The following is a 20,493-nucleotide window of genomic DNA, read 5'->3' as shown; positions in this document are numbered from 1 at the left end:
AGTTTTGCCCCAAAGGTCATAATCATTGACCTTTGACCTTTGACCTTTAAGGTTCACAAAGCTAAAATTTTCAAAGTTGTGCGAATCGAACCGGGTTTTCGACCTTCTTCGATAAACTGACTCCAATAAGCTATATCACATATCCTGTTTCCTTATTTTCATGTACACAACATTGTTTTGTGACCTTTAAAGGTTATGCAAAGGTCAAGTTTTGAAAGTTGTTGAACGATACCGGGTTTTCGACATTTTGCAGCTAATAACCTGTCACTCGTACCACATCATGTTGATCATTTTTATAACTCGGTCAAAAATTATCACATTATCTCATCCTTGACTTCTGAAACAATCTACATCGTCAAATACCGCTCGTGAACCATTGTCGTCTTCAGACTTGTCATCATTGTTACTGTTGAGCTCATCTGGGGGAGAAGTCAGATTTTGGAGAGGGAATTGAGAGAATGTCAGAAAGATTTTCCCATACTCCTCCTCCCCCCCCCCATTCACTTCCACATAAAATTGTGAGGTTTGTGTGGTGAATACGTCCCACAACTCCCATTTTCTAAATATGTACCTCCCCAATTTAAAATAGCCCTTTTTGGCTTTCCGTCCCTGGAGGCATTACTGCAATTTTATTGAAATATTTATTCTGGACCTACAATGGTGTCTGCCTCTGAATTGAGCAATTTTCATGAACAGATACACCAACACAAGAGGTAATCAGTCCTGGTGCTTTTTCTTCAAGCTTAAAACGAGAATGACTTTTTTTTTCCAATCAAGTTCAGGAACTATGAGGGACTTTGAGAAAGGTCAATGAATCATATCGAATCAGTCACACAAGTAATGTCAGCTCTATTTATTTTTCAATGTAGTTGTCAATGACTTCAATGTACTGGTTCTATTTTTCTGCAAAACTGCATAGATAATTAGTTGCTTTAGACAGTACTTACTTGCCAAATCAGTGGCCATAGAGTTGAAACTTCAAATGTCTAAACATAGTAATCACCTCACCAAAAGCTGGGCTTGGAGTCAATGGTCCAGCTCCACAAAACTAGAGAATCCTAGTTTGCCTTACCTGTTGCAGAAGGGATTGGAAAGGATATTGTAATCACTTTGTAAGTCATCGTATGAGTCTGCACATAGTTGTGCAATATTAAATGTCATTGATTCTTATATCCAAATTGATACAGCCTATGCAGGATCATTATGTATAAATATGCTCTGTCTTGACTGTTGTTTCTTATTTAAAATATTGTTCCCCTTGAAAAACATTAAATTCCTGATTATGTTGTTAATCATTTCTTTTTGTGGAAATGAAGGCAAACTCGTGAAGGAAACAAGTGCACACGTAATCATCTTGTACTCAAATGAACAACATGCATTGCCTTTGATTGAGGAGCTACTGTTACAAAACGTGACAGGGAAAACATGGATAGCAACGTCTGCCTGGCTCATATCCCAGCAGTTTTCTTCATTGCGGTATGCACATATCTTAAAGGGCACGATTGGTTTTGTACAAAGGTTCAGAGAAATTTCTGGATTTCAAGATTTCCTGGTAAAAGTGAAACCACGAAACCATTGGTCTAAAAACAATACTGAACACCTCAATAATAGCAAGGTAAACAACAGAACAATTTTTATATATATATATATATATATATATATATATATATATATATATATATATATATATATATATATATATATATATATATTTTATTTATATTTTTAAAGAAGAAGAAGGCAACATATGCCCCAAAACTCCCAAATGACCCAGATGACCCAAAAGTGACAGAGGACCCAAAAGACACAAAATATCCCAAGGACCCAAAAATCCCTGAGTACCCAAAAGCCCCTGAAGACTCATAAGATCCTGAGGATCCAAAAGAACCAAAAGTTCCCAAAGACCTCTAATTTCCAAAAGACCCCAAATAACCCTAAACCCCCAAAAACCAAAAGCACCCAAGGACCCATAAGGCCCAGATGTCCCAAAAGACCCCAAAGACCCAAAAGTTCCAGAGGAGAAAGAAAACCTTGAGAACCGCAAAGACATAAAAGACCCATAAGACCCAGATAACATTGCAACCAACCATATATTAATTAATACAAATAACATTAACAACAATCATAATGGTTGTATCATTTGGCAATAATAATAAACGTATAATCTCCACCCTGGCCCAAGCACATCTGAGCTTGATGAAAAGAAAACCAATGATCAATTAGTACATCAGGCAGGTATGCAACAAGTCCTTGAAGACCAGTCTAAATTTGGTCCAATGAACCAACGAACCCACCAGTAACTCGAAAGGCTTCTAAAGGGTAATTCTAAATGTTCCTAAAGGGTAATTTTTCTAAAGGGTAATTCTATAGTGGTCTATAGGGTGATTCTAAAGGATGCTGAGGGGTATTTCTAAAGCAGTCTAAAGGGTGGTTCTAAAGTGGTCTAAATGGTACTGTAATTCTAAATGGTTCTCGAGGGTAATTCTGAAGCAGTCTAAAGGATGGTTCTAATGGGTAATTCTCAAAGGTAATTCTAAAGGGGCTGAAAGGGTAATTCTAAAAATTCCTCAAGGATAATTCTTCCAAATCGTTTGAAAGGCTAAATCTAGTAGGGTATAAAGGGTGGTTTGAAAGGGTCCTGAAGGGTAATTCTAAAGGGTTCGAAAGGTAATTGTAAAGGATTCTCAAAGAGAATTCTAAATGGTTTTAAAGGGTAATTCTAAATGGTTCTAAAGGGTAATTGTAAAAGTTTCCAAAAGGTAATTCTAATGTGTTCTCAAGGGTAATTCTAGACGGTTTGAAAGGGTAATTATAAAGGGTTTGAAAGGGTAATTCTCAAGTGTTTGAAAGGGTAATTCTAAATTGTTTCAAAGGGTATGTCTAAAGGATGCTAAATGGTATTTCTAAAGTGGTCCAAAGGGTGGTTCTAAAGGGTAATTCTGAAGGGATCTAAAGGGTTATTCCAAAGCGGTCTAAAGGTTGGTTCTCATGGGTAATTCTGAAGGAGAAATTTAAAAGTTCCCAAAGGGTAATTCTTCTAAAGGGTTCTAAAGTGTTCTGAAGGGTGGTTTGGTAGAGTTCTGAAGGGTGGTTTGGATGGGCTCTCAATGGTAATTCTGAAGGGTTCTAAAGAGCAATTCTAAAGGATGCTAAATTATATTTATAAAGTGGTCTAAAGGGTGATTCTAAAAGTAATTCTAAACTGTAATTCTGAAGGCTTCTAAACTGTAATTTTTATGGCTATTGTTTGTTTCAAGGCTGTGCCTATTTCCTATTAAAAATGCCAAACTTAACCACTTCCTTCGGGCACAGGTGCGATTTTTAATTTATGTTTTGACTGCTTTTAGACATTTGCACATGGTACATGCTTGGGAGCCTCAGTGTTATGCGTTTCTGTCTGCGCTGTCGCTGATGATTCATCAATAAGTGATGAAACTGTTCCAGCAGCTGATGAGGTGTGTAGCATTGGGATTCTCATGTGTGTACTATTTATGAATGCCTTTACAGTTGCAGATGAACTCTGGGACGGGTATGAAACTGCAAAGGATTTGCCATGTGTTGCTTTTCAGTGTTGCTTTGTGTAGCTTTCTTCAGCTGGAAGAGCATGGGAGGAGTCGATTTATTTATATAATACTAGCAACCTGGGGTAATTAATTAGGTGAGTGCTCATTGGTTATCCCTCCATCGGTAGGTGAGAGATGTAAGTGGGTCTTTGTTTTTCATCTATTATAGAGCAGAGAAACTGGCGAGTAGGGGCTGATTTTGTGGGTGGGGGGGGGGGGGATGGTATCATGTTTACTTGCGCACCTGTGGTGGTTTGTTAATATCCTTCTTGTTTAACATCCACAATTATTCTCACGTGATTGTGGGGTTGGCTGATGGAAGCTTGGCCCAAATCTTTCACCAACCAGCTGGCTAGGCAAGACATTCATCTCTGGTTTAGGCAGGAATTTGTAATTTATTTAGGGTGCCCCGATAGCTCACCTACTCTTCATGAAGGACACTGTGGGATCTTTAAAGTCCACCAACTAATACTGCAGATGAGACGCCAGCTTAACATCCATCTGTGAAATCCCGCACATTGTTGAATCACCCTGCCTGTGAAATGATGGGATGACACCGAGATGACAACTGGTTTGGGATTGGAACTCAGGCTAGACAGCTTAGAGGAGAGTGTGAGTATTATCAAAAGGGAGGTTTTGCCACAGTAATATCTACCATTTCTCAAAGTCGCAATATTTGCTCGCTGACGCTCATTCATATTTCTTCTTTTAAAACTGGTACATATTACTTCGGTAATGCGCTTCCTTTTGATGCTACTCCCCCTACTGGGGGTAGTCAATTGAGTACTTAATTAAATTGAGTAGTCATAATAAGAGTATGTTGTATTTTCAGGAAAAACTTAATTTATTCATCAATAAAAAATAATGCAGTGGTTGCCCTTTAGCCCCCCCCCCCACCACCCCATTGCTTTCTTATTCCACCCCCCCCCCCACCATATATAAATATATAACCTCCATCAATCCATTGGGACCTTACTCTGTGCAGAGCATTGGTGCTGCCAAAGCAGTCTCTGGCAATTGGGCACAATCCTAGATGGGTCACCACTCCGACAGTATACAAGCATGCTGGCACTCATTTTGCTAACCTCGGAAGGATGACAGGCAGAGTCAACTGCCTATATCTGGTATTAATTCAACAGCCTGGTATTAATTCAACAGCCGGGTGGGATTTGAACTCAGGATCCTCGGATCCCAAGCCCACCCCCTTAACCATTAAGCCAACACACCAGCCAACACTGTATATAAAAGTCCCCTTTGCTTTCTTATTTCCCTCCTCTGTATATAAATGATGTGTTTAACTTCTTATTGTATTCCTTTTTCGAAACCCTTTGAAAACTTGGTTTATTAATTCATTTTGATGCTTGTTTCCTATATTTAGCAAGCCTTATGTTTTGTTTACTCCGAACATTTTCCATAGTCTTTCATGTGATCATTTCTTTAATCAAATTGAGTGGATATAATGAGTGTTTTTTTCAGGAATAACTTAAGTTATTCATAAATTTAAAATAATGCAGCTGCAGCATGTTAAAACCTTCACCCCAATTGTTTTTTTTTTATTAATACTTACACTTTAAACCCATAAGTAATGTATGTATTCCATTACTCATTATTTATCTTTCATCATCCAATGCTGTTAGAGCGTTCTTACGAACAGTCGATAAGAATATTTCATGTTTATAATTTCGAATAAGTTTCATCTCTCGATGTACATCCTTTATCTTCCATACACATTCAAGTTAATGTTGAAAGTTCATGGTCTCTTTGAATACACTCTTCTTGAGATTGTTAAGTTGCTTTTGACATTTGAATTCATTTATCCCTCTCGTTAAGTATTTATAAGCATATGCCTTTGATCTAATACCTACAAATTCACTTTTTTTTTTTCTTCTCTTTTTTTTTGAATACCTTGTCAAGGCTCGTATGAGAGCAAACGCACAACGCACAGCAAGGGGGGCATGAAACGAGGGGCGTGGGAAGGTCAAAACACTGGGGAACAGAGATGTTTGGAGATCTGTGGAAGGGAGAGGGATGGGGCAAGGAACATGGGGTGGACTTTCTGGAAGGAAAGCAGGAAATTTGAAGGAGGTGGGTTTGGGTTGGATAAACGAGGGTAGAAAAGATTGAGGATTTGAATGGGGGGTGATAAGAGGTGGTGGTGGTGAACAGCTGTTTTGAAGGCCTGGAGGTCAGGTCAGGTCAGGTATGGGAGCATGTGCCAGAACAGCACGTCGCTGCGTCCACTTTCCGCCGGTACTCCAGGGGCCTCCGTCTGGCCATACCTGACTGGAGGGAAGATTGGGATTTAACAGAGTGAGTGAGTTTATTCCAAAGGCAGGAAAAAAGAGGAATGAAAGAGTGAAGGTGAGCAGTGATTCGTGATTTTGGTAGTATTACCAGAAGGGGGTTGTTAGTGGACCTTGAGCGCCCTGCCGAAATATGGTGGGGACAAATTGCAGACAGAGCAGGGGGTGGGCGAGACCAGAGAGGAGACGGTAGAAGACAGAAAGACCACCGACCCTCCTGCGGTGAGAGAGGCCCAAGGACTCAGCCTCATTGTGGGAGATACCAATGATCCGAAATGCCTTGGTTTCGACTGCATGAATCCCTGAGAAAGGTGAGAGGCAGGAGCACCAGCCCAGGGGAGAGCAGTACTCCAACAGGCTGTGGATGAAAGCTTTGCATGTAGTCAGGAGCTCAGGTGGGCCAAGGAGGGACTTTGCACGATGGAGAATTCCCAGTCAGCGACAATCTCTGGAGGCCAGGTTGGAAATGTGCCACTCCCAGGAAAGATCATGGTAGATAGTGAGACCCAGAAGCCTGAAAGAAAGGACTTCTTCCAGAGGATTGTTGAGAAACTCGTTGGGGGGGGAGGGGGTCCAAAACGTCTTTCAGAGACACATAGTGAGAGTGTGAGAGAGACACTTAGTATATTTTAGGAGAGACACTTGGTATATTTTCATCTCATTCATCTTTAAATTTACCAACAACCTTTTCTTTCTTATTTGAAAAAAGTGGTTCTTCGGTTCATAATTACTTGTATCAAAAAATCTTCATCTTCTTTCATACCCTCATAAACATAATCTGTAGTTATCTGTAGTATGAAGCTATCTGTATCCATATATAGCAATACAATATTCTCACCATATCTTTTCTTTTGATTATTATAAAATAATCATACATTAAATACTTTGAAAAATCTAAAGCAGATCTTCCCACATAAAACGGTTTATCCATCTGTATACTCTCTTTATTCAAATGAAAAAACAAAAATATCTGTAAATATTTCCACTCTTTTAATGCATGGTTTATTTATCAACTTCTCTGCCTGCTCCCAAGTTGTTGCAAGTCTTCCATTTTGTCTGTTCCTTATATTTTCCATTGTTTCATCAATTTTGTAAAAGTCCTTCTCAAAATCATCATTCGCCTTTGTTCTCATCCTCGCATTACAATCAAGATATTGACATAACCAATGACTTTGACTAAACTTTAGTGCCCTATTTACTTTTTAAACTTGTATTCCTGCTTCTCTAAATTGCTTTAGATTTCTTTGATGTAAAACAAACATCTCTTTATCAAACATTGTTGAGAGTAATTTAGGTGTCGGAATATATTTAAACTCATTTGAATAACTACAGAAATGTTGTTGATAACCACCGAATAGCTCTCAATTGGGGATCTCTTTTTCAACACCATAAGGAAGGTCTTTATGTTTGTTATGAAGTTTTCGAGGATAGCTGAAATCTACTTCAATATAATACCCATAATCGCGTTTGTCTAAATCTTCTTGACTTGTGGAGATTATATCATCGAAGATAGATTTTAACTCGTATTCTTTCACCCATTTAAAATTACCATCGGGTTTAGATTCAGACATTGCCCAGCCATATAAGTTATAAGCATCAATGTACATTAAGTAAGATGTGGGCTTATCAGATGAGAAGTATGGAAGATATTTATTATTTTCCTTAGCATATCTCTTTGAACAAACTTTTGAAATTCCTCCTCTTTTAGCCTTCTCAATCATCAAGAGCATATCTCCATCACTTAGAAGATCAAGGGGTTGTTTCGTCTTTTTTAATATAGCACTCTAGTCTGGTCCAGGAGATGTATACCAATGGACAGGATCAAGTCCATACGAAAACTTATTTTACCAAACTTCTCAATTTCTCAAACACATCAGCGAGTAATAAAATATCAGTTATTAAATAAAGGTCATGATATTCACCCATACTCTTTATCTCAAACTCTTTCCAAACTTGTTTTGCTCTTTCATATTCTTCACCCATAATATGACATCTTCCTAACTTGTAATGAAAATGCTTTCGAGGAGGAAGTCTTGTTTCTTCAAATCTTTCAAAGGAATCCACATAATCATATGGGTAAATGCCCCTTTTTAGTAAGTTGAGAAAGGTCTTTACCCAAGTCGGCTTCAGTCCTAAATTCACTAGAAAGTATAGGAAAAGAGGAGATGTTTGAAACCAAAGAACTTTGAGGGCTTGTCATAAATTTATGAGTCAAGAAATCTAATATTTGTATTTACACCCATTCCACGAGTATAAATCTGTTTTGTAAATGAGATGTAATTTTGATCTGTATTTGTAATTGCTATTATCTTTCCAGGAGTCTTACTTAGTTCTTTTATTAAGAGATGCGTATCATAATGACAATTATTATGAATAAATACAGGTATGAATGTCAGGATTCTATAATTGCTTCACAAAATAATTGAAAAAATATTTTCAAGAAAAAAATAATTGGTTCACGAAAAAAGTGAAAAATATTTTCAAGAAAAAATAAGTGACCACTATATTCGTTATTGCTGTCTGTCTGTCCCGAGCATAGCTCCGTGGGTTGTGATCCGATCCTGATAAAATTATGGTGGGAGGTTTATATCATGATCTAGTTGTGTTTTCCTGAAAATGGGCGTGGTGCACCCATTATGGGCGGTGCCACGCCCAAAAAACGTGTTTTTAGGGGGTAGCCGGTTTCTAGTTACATATTCTCCGAGGGGGTTTGTCAAATCTGACAGGGGTTTCGGTATTTGGTTAGCCCAATGGCACCTGCATAGCCCCACGGAGCTCGATTTTTCATTTTCCTCCCAAGGTCAAGGTCACAAGATCACGAACTTTGAAAAATGCGAATTTTGACATAAAAAAATTTTCTCCGAGGGGTTTGTCAAATCTGGCTCGGGTTTTGGTACTTGGTTAGCACAATGGCACCTGCATAGCCCCACAGAGATCAATTTTTTTTCATTTTCATCCCAAGGAAAAGGCCAGGAGGTCACGAACTTAGAAAATTGCGAATTTTGATGTAAAAATCTATCTTCTCTGAGGGGTTTGTCGAATCTGTCAGGGGTTTCGGTATTTGGTTAGCCTAATGGCACCTGCAGAGGCCCAGGGAGCTCGATTTTTCATTTTGTGTCAAGGTCACAAGGTCAGGAACTTAGAAAATTTTGAATTTTGACATAAAAATCATACGACCGCCCAAACTTTGAGAGCTCGGATGACAATATTTTTTATGCATAATATTGAGGTCATTCCCCACCTAAAGTCTTGAAACTATTTTGCTCTATCTCCGAACACCTTGCCCGTAGCGCCCCCTTCAAGTTTGTTTTTACGCTGATTTCATCAAATTATAGTAATCCGAGGAGTGCAAAATGCCATAAAGCCAATATGAATGTTCCAGGAACAATAAATTATATTGTTCCTGGAATGTTCCATAGGAAGTTTTGCACCAAAGGTCATAATCCTTGACCTTTGACCTTTCGAGTTCAGAAAGGTCAAATTTTCAAAGTTGTGGGAATCAAACCGGGTTTTCGACCTTCTTCGACGAACTAACTCCAATAAGATATAGCACGTATCCTGTTTCCTTATTTTAATTTCCACAACATTGTTTTGTGACCTTTAAAGGTTATGCAAAGGTCAAATTTTGAAAGTTGTTGATGGAAACCTGCTTTTCGACATTTTGCAGCTAATAACCTATCACTCGTACCACATCATGTTGATCATTTTTATAACTTGGTCAAACATTATCATATTGTCTCATCCTTGACTTCTGAAACAATCTACATCGTGAAATACTGCTCGTGAACCATCGTCGTCTTCAGACTTGTTAAGATTACAATTATTATGAGCTCCTCCTCTATATTTCCCCGTTATGCTGCAATGATCTCTAACCCTTTTATCAGTTTTTAACAAAGCCTCTGAGCAGATATTAAAAATCCTTGCTTATTCAAATTCTTTCTCTTCATTTGGATATAAGTTAAGGGTTTTTTTTTGTTTCTGACAATTTTATTTAGCTTAATACAATCATCTTAAATCCTTTCAACAAATTCATCAGCAGCATCAGGTCCTTGATACAACTCCAACTTATGATATTGTTGCGAATTCGCGCCCGCCGGCGTGCGAACGGCCACGTGACTCGAATTGCGGCATGTCGCCCACCGGACGGACAATTCTGTCGTGACCCTCTCAGACTAACGCCAGGAGCTAGTCACGGGTGGGCCTTTCGGCCTCACCACGATCGTGCCAATCGGCCCCCCGCGTGGGATAGGGTTGTTCGCCAAACTCGACCTACCTAAGTACCCACGTGGAGGGTAGACCGGGCGATCGCATCTCAACAACTGCTGCTTTATGAATAGAACAATACTTCAAATGCTTATCAAGTCATTGTTGAGATCAAAAGATCTTGAGACATCTCTTACCAGGATAAGATTTATGCTTTGATTTGTAAACTTCACTACTCACCAATCAATAAAAGTTTTTGATGGAAGCTTAATGAGCGGTTCTTTTATTTGTGAAATAAAGGAGATCTACATATCTAGATAGTGAAATAATGTCATTTGACCAAGAGTTATCAATGGATATAATATGACTAACTCATTAGAATATGGATTTTGTTTTTATCAGTTCAAACAAACATTTATTGATGAGTTATTCATATTCTCAGAGTTTGTTATATCTTTTAAGCTCATGGCTTCTCCTCTTGAGATGCCGAGATCCCCAGTTTCTAATTTATCATATTCCTTATACTTTGAAACTCTTTCACAGTCCCTTTCCTGTGGATAAAGATGTGTTAAGAAACTCCAGAGAAAGCATTTATTATTAGTATTTTTAATATTACTTGTTGCCTTTTTATTACTTATATCCTTAGGTAAATCAATATAAGAAGAAGCCTTCAGTGGAGTGGATTTAAGAATATAAAGATTGATAGATGAAACATTCCCAATGTTGAACCCAGTACCTTGTTGTTCTTCTACACCACTGATCTCAAGTTTTAGAACACCCCCATCTTTCAGTTTTTACTGAAATTTAAGCAGTTCTAGTCCAGTGAATAACATGAAATGGTACAAAGCAAAGCGTTAAACTGCCAGAGGTTAAAAAAAAGTTTAGGTGACCAAAAATGAGAAATAATGTATATTTCAGAGTTGTTAAAAAAGGCCCTTTTCAGGGAACAATAATGGGTTAGCAACTCCAGCTGTTCTGCAGCAATGGAAGTCAATATAGCCTTGAAACTTGATGCAAACAATTCCAACAGGTGTTCCAACTTTTATTGATTAGTTACAAACCCTGTGTTTCTATAAAAGCAGTGTTGGAACAGACGATGTCGCTACATCCTCTGAAGCATTATTTGGACAATATTGCACTGCTGGAAATGGTATATTTCTGTCATAATGGTGAGAAAAAGACAATTAACAAAGGAAGACAGCCAGACCATTATAACCATTAAAAGTGAAGGTGATTCCTTTGGAGAAATTGCAAAGAAGCAAAGGTGTCAGGGAGTACAGTTTCTGACACCATCAAATGGCACTTGGAAACGAGAGGAAACTCTGACAGGAAGAGGTCTGGCAGCCCCAAAGCCACAACACAATCAGAAGACAAGTTTCTGAGAGTCAACAGCTTGCATGATAGATGGTTCACAGGACAGCAGCTTCAACCACAGCTTAACACTGGTCTAAGTAAGGAAGTCTCAGTTTCAACTGTGAAGAGAAGACTTCGAGCTGCAGGTTTGACAGGTCCAGTGACAGTAAGAAAGCCATTGATACGATGGCAAAATAATAAAAAGAAGCTTGCCTGGGCCACTAAGCACTGCCAGTGGACTACTGAAAACTGGAAGGTCTCATGGACCGATTAATCAAAATGTGATATCTTTGGTTTATCACGCAGGGTTTTTGTATGTCGTCGAGTAGGCGATAGGATTGTTCCTCAGTGTGTGACACCAACTGTCAAACATGGAGAAGGAAGCGTGGTGATCTGGTGCTCTCTTGCTGAATACAGTGTCGGCAACTTGAACAGAATGACTGGCACCCTGAACCAAAAGGGATACCACAGCATTTTGCAGTATCATAGAACACCCTCTGGTCTATACCTAGTTGGTCAGAGGTACATCCTACAGCAAGATAACGACCCAAAACATACTTCCAGGCTATGTCAGAACTACTTTAGAAGAAAAGACTTCCGGTTCCGGTTTTCGAGCAGCGAGAGGTCTCCTTTGGGGCTCCCTGCTGACATTCTCAAAGCTAAGTTTCCGGTTGTTATTTGTCCCGTTTTAACTGTTTAATTTTCTCACCTACATGTTACTGTGTGTTGCTAGTTCGGTTTTGTTTCAAAAATCGTGCTATTTTGTGAGTATTTTTGTCGACGTTCTTACCTGTGCTTGAGGCCTAGGCCTAGGCTTGAGGCCTACCGGTTCCACTCGGTGTTCGATCGTTTTTTTTTTTGTTTGTTTGTTTTTTGTTTTTTCTCCCCATTACCTTCAATTTCTATCCTCCCCATTACCTTCAATTTTGATCCTCCCCACTTTCCAAACATCCCCCATTCTCCCAACTAATCTCTTTCTTATCTCAAAAAAAAAAAAAAACCTACAACAACAACACGCTCACCTTCTCCCGATTCTGCTTCTTCTTCTTCCTCTTAACTTCCTCCTCGTCTTCTTCCTCGATTTTTTTTTTTTTAACACTTTTCCATGACCTAATCTGTTGAACTCTCTCATACATTATTTTAAACTACAAAAACGATCTTATAATGCTGCATCTTCCTCTCTCACACGTGTGGTACTCTTTACTGTTTCACAATGCACTACTCTTCTGCTATTTTAACAGACTGCTCTCATTTCGACCTCTCCTTCATTCCTTGCCTAAAAAATCCAACTATTACAGCGCTTCTTCTCTCCATGCTCTGAATTCGCCTTCATTGCATCCATCAAGAATTGTGTTAAATCGCATCTCTGACCTAAAACTTTGAAAAACCACAGTTTGCCATGGATGCTCGCTTTCCATCAACCATTCTTTTTTTCCAACTTCAGTGCCAACTCACCCCCCTCACCCCTCACTCTCACTCTCAAAGCAACCATCCCACTCTTCTCCCTCCAAGCCTCCCTCTCACCTCTCTCAAAAATTTCCCCCTCACCTTTCTCCCACCTTTCATCCCCCTCACTCTTCCTTCTCAAAGTTGCCCCCCCTCTCATCCACCAACCTGCCTCCCTCCACTGCCCTCTCACCTCCATCTCTTCACTCCACCTCCTCAAATCCTCAACTGCCTTCTTCCTTGTCTCTTCTCCCCCTCTCCCCTAGCACCACAGAGCCTTTTCTCCTCCTCATTCGGCCCCCTCCCCTTGCTGTACTGCAATACCCCACACTCCTTCAGCAACCCTCCTTACCTGCCCCCCTCATCCCTTGTCCTACCCTCCCCCTCCCCTCCACCTCCTGCACCCAAAGCCTCCTCCCCTTCCTCTTCATTAAAAGTGTGGACCTCAAATATCCGGGGCCTTCGCTCAAACCTTTCAGATCTTTCCATACAGGTTGCCACTGACAAACCAGACATAATCAACCAAACAGAAACTTTCCTCCCCCAAGACGTGTCTGACTCCCAAGTATCTCTCCCTGGTTACTCCCTCCTCCAGTTTAACAGACCTGAGCCTCACCCTGGTGGAGTAGTTGCTCTCTTCATCAAAGACTCTCTTCCTCACTCTCCATGCACTGCTCTCACTCCCCCACACCCCAGGAATACCTCTGGCTTCGGCTTCCCCTCCACTCCCACCTCATGTTTATATGTGTACTGTACCGTCCACCGAACAGTGATGACTCCATCTACACCTCACTATCCAAAAACATGGACCATCTTCTATCTTCTCATCCAAACTCTCTCTTCCTCTTATGTGGTGACTTCAATTGTCATCACGCCAGTTGGCTAGGTGTGGGTACCTCTCTCACCTGCCATGGCACCTCAGGAAAAGCTTTCTGCGACTCATTGGGACTGACTCAATCGGTCAACTTCCCGACCCGGATCTCAACCAATGGTACTCCATCTCTTCTGGATCTGATTTTGACAAATTTCCCTGACAATATCTGCTGCTCTTCCTTCGCTCCAATTGGTTCTTCTGACCACGTCCTTGTCAAAGTGGACATCTCTCTGGCTGTTATCAGAGAACCACCTCACCGCCGTCGAGTCTGGCATTTCACTCAAGCCGACTGGCAGGGTCTCCGAGCAGCCATCAAACTTACAGACTGGTCTCCTATCACTACTTTCTCAAACATCAACTCATCCTGGGAATTCTTTCAAAGAAACTTGCTCTCCCTCATGCACAGATTTATCCCCTCTTGTGTTCAGTTGTCTTACTCTTCCTCCCGCCCTTGGTTTACTGAAGCTTGTGGCGAGGCAGTTGTCCTGAAACAACTTGCCTTTGCCTCATGGAAAGCAAACCCAACTGAGGGCAATCTCAGTTCTTTCCACAAAGCTCGGAACAAGTGTGTATCTACCCTCAGGAGAGCCAGAAAACAACATCTTTCTCATCTCGTCTGAACTCTCAAACCTCTCTCCCTCTTCAAAATCCTGGTGGCGTTTAATCAAATCTGTTTCTGGTGTATGTTCCCCCTCCATCCCCTCGCTTACCTCAAATGGCCACACTGCTGATTCCACACGTGATAAAGCTGAATGTCTAAACTCGGTGTTTGCAGCTAAATCTTGTGTCCTAAACCCATCACTATCTCTACCCACTTTACCCAGTCGCACCCAACTGTCCCTGGACTCTGTATCCTTTTCTCCTGACAAGGTGGAGAGCTTGCTTTCAAACCTTGAGTCAGATTCTGCAACCGGTCCAGACGGCATCAGCCCACGTGTCCTCAAAGCCTTCTCTTCTGCTCTTGCTCACCCTCTCTCTGTTCTATTCACCCTCTCATTTGCCCAAGGTCATCTGCCATCTGCTTGGAAATCTGCTAACATCACTGCCCTGCATAAAAAAGGTGCAAAAACAGATCCCTGTAACTACAGACCAATCAGCCTTCTCCCAATCATCAGCAAGGTGATGGAATCCATCATCGCCTCAGATATGAAATCCTTCCTCTTCTCCAATGGCTTGATTTCCAATCATCAATTTGGTTTCAGACCAGGTCACTCTACCCTGGATATGCTGCTTCTGCTCTCCCATCAATGGATGGAGGTCCTCAATGCCAGACAGGAAATCCGAGCCGTATCCCTGGACATATCACGTGCTTTTGACACAGTCTGGCACCCTGCACTACTCACCAAACTCTCTTCCCATGGTATTCAAGGCCATCTCCACTCATGGCTCGCAGACTTCCTCTCCTGTCGCAGTCAACGTGTGGCCCTAAATGGAGTTCTTTCATCCCCTCTTCCTGTGCAGGCTGGAGTTCCTCAAGGTTGCGTTCTGGGCCCTGTTCTTTTTCTGGTTTTCATCAATGATCTCTCGGACTCTCTGGAAAATCCTCTATTTCTCTTTGCCGACGACTCCACCCTCTGCCGTACCATCTGTCATCCCTCAGACCGGCAAGCAGCAGCTTCTTCACTCACTGCAGATCTGGATAAAATCACAAACTGGTCCAACACGTGGAACATGTCTTTCAATCCAGACAAATCTCACACTCTCACTATGTCTCTTCGAAAGGACCGTTTACAAAACCCCCCCATCCACTTTCTCAACAATCCTCTGGAAGAAGTCTTTTCTTTCAAGCTTCTAGGTCTCACTATCTGCCATGACCTTTCCTGGGAAAGTCACATTTCCAACCTCGCCTCAAAAGCCAGTCGCCGACTGGAAATCCTCCGTCGTGCTAAGTCCTTCCTCGGCCCTCTTGAGCTCCTGACCACTTACAAAGCTTTTGTCCATAGCCTGATGGAGTACTGCTCTCCCCTCTGGGGTGGTGCTCCTGCCTCCCACCTTTCTCGGCTTCACGCTGTCGAAACCAGGGCATTTAAGATCATCGGCATCTCCCGCAATGAGGCTGAGTCTTTGGGCCTCTCACTCAATCACCGCAGGTTGGGCGGTGGTCTTTCTGTCTTCTACCGACTCCTCTCCAGCCTTGCCCCCCCTGCTCTCTCTGCGATTTGTCCCCCCCAAATTTCCACAGGGCGCTCAAGGTCCGCCAACAACCCCCTTCTGGTAAAACTACCAAAATCACGAATCACTGCTCATCTTCACTCTTTCATTCCTCTTTTTTCCCGCCTTTGGAATAAACTTCCTCTCTCTATTCTTTCCCATTCTTCCCTCCAGGCTTTCAAAACAGCTGTTCACCACCACCTCTTATCTTCGCCCATCCAAATCCTCGATCTTTTCTACCCCCGATAATTCACCCAAGCCCACTTCCTTCATTTCTCCTGCTTTCCTTCCTGAAAGTCCCTGAAATGTCCATCTTCTCTTCGCCATGTTCCCCGTCCCATCCCCATCCCTCTCCCTTCCACAGTTCACCTAATGTGTCTGTTCCCCACTGTTTTGTCCCTTCCACTCCCGCCCCTCTTGTCTCGTGCCTCCTTGCTGTGAGTTGTGTGTTCGCTCTCATACGAGCCTCGACCAAGGTATACAAAAAAAAAAAATAAAAAAGAACAAGACAGTAGGCTTCAAATCATGGAATGGCCAGCACAGTCTCCAGACTTAAACCCCATCGAGCTGGTTTGGGTTGAAATGGACAGAAGGGTGAAAGCAAAGCAACCTACAAATGCAACATATTTGTGGGAATTTTTGCAACAGTGGTGGGAAGAACTTTCCAAACAATATTTGATTTCCATTGCAAAAAGAATGCCATGTGTATGTTCGGCTGTTTTATCTGCAAAAGGTGGTTACTCTGAGTCAAAAAGTTAGATTAAATTTTGTTCAACAAAACGATTCCATTATTTATTTTTTTCCTGCAATTGTTTATTTGTTCTATGCTTTAATTTCAGAGTACATTGAAACATTAAACTGCTTAAATTTCAGTAAAAACTGGAAAAATAGGGGTGTTCTGAAACTTTTGATCTAAACTTTTTCTAAAAACGTTTGATCAGTCATGTACTTCAAATCTAATCAGCTCTTAAAAAATAGGAGATTTAAGGAAACAATCAATTGATGTAATTAGGTGTGGTGGATTTGATCTCATTATTTTTCAAAAACATTATCTTCTCTTGAGAAGGCAACGGAGGCTCCAAGATATATTTTGAATGATTTCTGTTTTTTCAACATTCCACTAACAACCTTGATAATTGAATCCTTTGAGACATGAATCGCTTCCCAAATGGATTTTACACAAATCTTAAATCGTATAAGTTTCACCTCTATCCGATCTTTAAAACTTCTTTGAAGAGTTGTAATTTCTACGGATTTTGTCTCAGACATCTCCCTCTCATCTAATTTTCTTCTTATTTCTCTTCAAGTTTCTCTCAATGTTGTTTCATGTTTTTGTGATTGAAGGTTTTTTTTTTTATAACTCTCTTTTAAGACATCCTTAGGACAGACATCATAATTTTTTTTTCTAATTCAAATGGATATTTTTGTCTGAAAAGATCGAATGTGTGTTTGTTGGTTTGAAGGTGTTTTTTTAATGACATTTATATTCATGATTACAAATGTCGCAGTACATTGTATTCACCATATTTATGTAGAAAAACTTTGTGTAAAATAAAATTTTCTTCATGAAAATCTCATGGTCATTTATTGATGCTTTTTGTTGAAACTAAAATTTTATTGATGGAAATTGTGTTTCATATATCAGTGAATCTGTGCTTAAAATCATTTTACCCACCAACTTTTCACTTTATAAATACAATGTGTCAAGACACAAAATAAAAGTTTCACTCAAGCTCTACATTTGTAAAAGATACTGAGAAATATGTCAAGGATGTAAAATTGAATAAAGATAAATATAACAAACATTCGATAAAAACAATTACGGTTATTAACATGAGTTCTTCAATTTCCTTCAGTGGAAGGGCCTTTATTACACCTGGAAGAACATCAATTAAAGTCGCTCAAACAAACGTTTCTCCTCTCCTTATGACAATATATTTAAATATAGAAAAAACAATGAAAAAAGAAAAAGGATCAAAAAAGAAAAAGCTTATGGATGAAGCTTTAGAAAGAAAAGATAAGACCATCAGCAATATGCAAGGAGAAATTTGTATTTTTTTTTCAACAACTCAAAAGATGTAAATCTTGATAAAATATAGAATATTAATAAATCAGGTGAAATGACATTTCATTTACTAGTCGTTAAGAATCATTTTAAAATTACCTTTAAATAAAAAATGTAGTTTTTGAATCTGTTAATGAAAAAAAGGATATAGATATAAATAGTTATGTTTTTTTTTCTACTAATTAAATGAGTCATTATTCAAGTGAAGATTTTGAAGATGATGAGGGTATCAAAACTTTTTTCTATTCCAACAGAGATACGATCATAACTGAGAGTTTGTGTTCAAATGATCGTTGTGAAAGTAGTTTAACGATGATTGTGAAAGCACCAATGAAAGTACCGAAGATGGATTTTGTTTGAAATAAAGTTTTCCTTTAGAAATATGAATAGTATACAAGATCTTGAGCCTCTTAAATCACCTGATTCTCCACATGACAAATTTGAGAATTGTCCTGCATGTGATAGAGTGTGACTAAACAGAGTCAAATCCCATAAACAGAGTATATTCTCTGATTATCTTCTCATTAATGAAAATAAATATTATAAAATGGAACACAACTGTTTCAAAATTACTTTACAAGATTAACAAGAGAAATGAATGTTAAGTGCAGGGGTGATAGTACACCTTTTCTTACAAGAGAAGAGACTGAACAAATGACGGTAATGTTTCATGGATTGATGATATATATGAATAACGATTGCCATTTTCAGGGAAATGTCAACACAAAATACTGTATAAATAAAATAATGGATTATCTTGAAATTAAACCTGAACTCAGGATAAAACAGAGTTTCTGAAAAAGCCAAATAAAAATTAAATAATTTAGTTTCTAAATATATAAATGAATGATTTTTTTTACCCATTTTGGAATATAAGATAAAATTTAACAACCATAAAAATCTTCCAAATTCATGAAGATCTCTCATAGTTGGTTCAAGCAGATGTGGAAAAACCTGCCTGCTTTTGAAGATGCTTTTACTCCCAACTTGTTAGAGTTTGATAATTTAATAATTTTCACATGGTCAAATTTTCAACTGGAGTATCAACTACTCTCACAAGTTTTTAATGCTCGTCTTCATAAAGAAGACATAATTGGTTCATTTCTACGTCAAAATGAACTAAATGAGTATGCCATTGAATATATAATTCAACTATCTTGTTATGCACAAAAATATAAAAAGAAATCAAAACCTATAACTAAGTAATCGTGATAATTATGGATGATATATGTTCAACACAAGATTTGGATAAATCAAAAAAGAATCTCATTATCTTTGGTGGTTGTGTTAATGAGAGAAACCAAATGCTTATAGGTAGTTATTACAAAAGAGGGAGGCATTCTTCTTGTGATTGTATTTATCTTAGTCAATCATACTTTCAATTCCCTCATCGCTCAATAAGAAATAATGCTAATACTTTTATTGGATTCAAGTTAAATTCAATAGATATAAACAATTTTTGGAGAGACAATTGTTCTACATTGTGTAGTAAAAATGAATTAGTGGAGTATATTGTTGCGGATTCGCGCCCGCCGGCGTACGAACGGCCACGTAACTCGAATCGCGGCACGTCGCCCACCGGACGGACAATCCAGTCGTGACCCTCTCGGACTAACGCTGGGAACTAGTCACGGGTGGACCTTTCGGTCTCACCGCGATCGTGCCAATCGGCCCCCGCGTGGGATAGGGTTGCTCGCCAAATTCGACCTACCTAAGTACCCACACGGAGGGTAGACCGGGCGATCGCACCTCGCCGCAGGTCGACTTCGGACACGGGCCACTTTAAGCGACCCGTTCTGTACTATCGGGATAACCGAGCGGTGTTATTCGTCGGCCTCGACGGTTCGATTAATTATCGGGCGTTTTAGCCCACGACCAACCCTTTATGTGAAGCAAGATGGAGATTCAATAGAGGAAAAGACGAAGCGAAGCGGGAAAACAGTTCAACAATAAGCACATTCATTTCGCGTTGAACGGAAAGCACACGTATACAATTCCACCAAAAGCACATGTAAAAGAAGAAGACAATGCAATATTACACAAAAAGCAAATGCAACAATGCAGATCTATCCGACTACCGGGCACACGGCAACACTTATACAATTTTACTTCACAGACGGCGCCGACAACACATATTCCCAAAGCAAAAGAAAAGAGAACCACCCTCCAGGATGAGGGGGGTAGGCGGGCCTGGGGCCGAGACCGTGTCGGGCCTACCCGTCTGATGATGAGACGCGGAGCGGCGGTGGTGCCTCAACTCCGCGGGCCTCGCGGACAGTGTCTGGTAGGGGGTGGGAAGGGGGCCCCCTTTGTCGCACTATCTCAGCGCGGGGGGAAACAGGAGGGGATTGCTGATGCTCGGGGGAAGGAGGATATCACCCTGTCTCGGGTCCCGCGGCGAGCGTCTCCTCCTCCACCTCGGTCACGTTGCTGGCCTCTCCCTGTGCAGCTCCCGGCACCGACGCGAGCACCCCCTCGTCCGCCTTCGCCGCCGTCACCTCTCCACAGCTCCGTCCTCTTCACTCTGACTAGTAC

The 20,493-nt window shown here is 40.3% G+C and overlaps 1 long non-coding RNA gene across 1 annotated transcript in view; it reads left to right on the top strand.

Annotated features, from left to right (window-relative positions):
* LOC147035707 (uncharacterized) overlaps window positions 1–20,493 on the top strand; it is an 80,692-nt gene that overhangs the window by 37,373 nt on the left and 22,826 nt on the right. The window contains exon 2 of the long non-coding RNA XR_015062366.1: window positions 1,317–1,476. This is a non-coding gene — a long non-coding RNA (uncharacterized LOC147035707). The remainder of the gene's footprint in view (window positions 1–1,316; window positions 1,477–20,493) is intronic.

The sequence above is a fragment of the Eptatretus burgeri genome, chromosome 1 (assembly GCF_056783735.1).
Source record: "Eptatretus burgeri isolate ZD-2024b chromosome 1, Ebu_testis_v1, whole genome shotgun sequence".
Lineage (NCBI taxonomy): Eukaryota > Metazoa > Chordata > Myxini > Myxiniformes > Myxinidae > Eptatretus > Eptatretus burgeri.
Note: the sequence above shows the minus strand (reverse complement) of the source record. Positions and strands in the feature narration are given on the sequence as shown.